We start from the raw sequence: 2500 nt of genomic DNA, 5'->3' as shown, positions 1-2500 counted from the left end.
GTGGCCAACAATTCCCTAGCTTCTTCATCAACTCCGCCGAAAGCCATCCTCGACATACCCGTGCATTGAGAAGGTTTGGTGGCCGTACTCCCAACACAAAAGCATACCGAAGACAACCCCAAGCTAAAGCTCACTTGAAGCCAACGCATCGTCACCATGTGTTCGTGTGGCCGAGAATTGGGCAGCTTCTTCATCAACCCCGCCAAAAGCCATCCTCGACATACCCGTGCATTGAGAAGGTTTGGTGGCCGTACTCCCAACACAAAAGCATACCGAAGACAACCCCAAGCAAAAGTTCACTTGAAGCCAACCCATCGTCGCCCACAACTAGTGGGTGAATGGTGTGCTTCCCGGGGTTGGCATAGACATTCCCTCGCATGCAAAAGATTGTCGATGCGAAAGATTGTCTATGCCAAACCCGGGAAGCACACCATTCACACACTCCCGACCGGTGTGGTGTGGCGGTGATTGGATAGTTACAGATTGAGCACTTGCCAAGGATCAAAATGTGTCATTTAGAAGAAACATTTTCAAAAAGTTTTTAAAATCTTGTGGGTTTGCAACTCATAAGAGCGTCACTTTCAACGTCCCCGGTATTGGATTGAGTTTCTAAAAACAACCGTGCACACCGAGGTTAAACTTTACCGGCTCCACTCCGACTCGCCGCTCGCCCACAATTTGTTTGCAACGAAACATTTGTTTTTAATTTTGTTGGTTTAAATCTTGTTGGTTTGAAATTGTTTTGAAAAGGTTCTTTAAATCTAGTGGGTTTGCAACTCATAAGAGCGTCACTTTCAACGTCCCCGGTATTGGATTGAGTTTCTAAAAACAACCGTGCACACCGAGGTTAAACTTTACCGGCTCCGCTCCGACTCGCCGCTCGCCCACTAGTCCGAAGGCAACAAAACATTTGTTTTTCATTTTGATGAAAATTTCTGTTTTTAAATCTTGTTGGTTTGAAATTTTTTTGAAAAGGTTCTTTAAATCTTGCGGGTTTGCAACTCATAAGAGCGTCACTTTCAACGTCCCCGGCATTGGATTGAGTTTCTAAAAACAACCATGCACACCGAGGTTAAACTTTACCGGCTCCACTCCGACTCACCGCTCGCCCACAAATCCGAAGGCAACAAAACATTTGTTTTTAATTTTGATGAATTTTTTTGAAAACATTGGCTTGGCAAGCCCCAATCCGCGACTATCCACCCACCGCCACCCCACACGGGTGGTTGTTGTTGCGAAATGAGGTTGTGGTCGACATGCCCGCGCATTTGAGAAGGAGTTCCTAGCACTCCATGCTCTTCCATGCCAAAAAAAAGCCTAGACAACCCCATTTCGCAACTTTCCACGCCTTTTTTTTTCCCCCTCACCCATGGCGGCGGCGTGGTGGCGGCGGCCGGATTCCGGCCACCACCGCCATGGGTGGCAGCCCCCCGACCCCGACACCAAACCCATAATACCGAGGCAACATATCGAGGCAACATGACATGGGTGTGGCGTGGGGGAAGGGGGCTGCAGCTAGGAGGGCATGGGCTGCCATGCATATGCAGGCAACACACACCCCCCTATATAGCATTTTATGCATTTAGCCCTTTGACAGGAAGAGACATCACCTATGCGCGAGGAGTCATAATGGGCTCTAAATAATTCAATACAAGGTATTTGGACGTGATTTTTTGCAGGGATACTAAGAAACATGCAATCTCTGATGGGAAAAAGTTTCATAAATATTTGAAGTCGGGAAGTATTTTTTATTATTTTTAGAAGTCGTAAAATTGAAAAAATCATTAAAACAAATCCGGGAGGAATTTTTTAGTTTTGTAACTTGGAGAAGGTCCTAAAAATCATAGACTACTTATGGGGAGCTTATTGTGCGAGGAAATTTCAATAAAAATGGGGTTTGACAAGGTTTGAAAAATTCTGTCGACATTTGAAAAAATCTGGAACTAGGCTGCCGGCATGCTGCGCACATGCTGCGCGCATGCTGCGCGAAGGCTGCGCGCAGGCCACGGCAGGACAAGTTTCGCTAGCCTCACTGTCGACCGAATGCGCAAGCTGCGCGCACGCTGCGCACAGGCTGCGCGCACGCTGCGCAAGCTGCGCGCACGCCATGGCAAGACAAATTTCGCTAGCCTCACTGTCGACAGAGTCAGCACGCTGCGCGCACGCCATGGCAGGAGAAGTTTCGCTAGCCTCGCTGTCGACAGAATCAGCACGCTGCGCGCAAGCTGTGCGCGCGCATGGCATGGCAAGTTTCGAAAAATTCTGTCGACAGGCTCCCGAGCGCGCACGCTGCCGACATGTTGTGCGCACGCTGCCGGCATGCTGTGCACACGCTGCGCGCAAGCTGTGCGCGCGCATGGCATGGCAAGTTTCGAAAAATTCTGTCGACAGGCTGCCAAGCGCGCACGCTGCGCACACGCTGCCGGCATGCTGTGCGCACGCTGCCGGCATGCTGTGCACACGCTGCGCGCAAGCTGTGCGCGCGCATGGCATGGCAAGT

Source organism: Prunus avium, unplaced genomic scaffold, assembly GCF_965620075.1.
Source record: "Prunus avium unplaced genomic scaffold, drPruAviu1.hap1.1 HAP1_SCAFFOLD_18, whole genome shotgun sequence".
Classification (NCBI taxonomy): Eukaryota; Viridiplantae; Streptophyta; class Magnoliopsida; order Rosales; family Rosaceae; genus Prunus; species Prunus avium.
Note: the sequence above shows the minus strand (reverse complement) of the source record.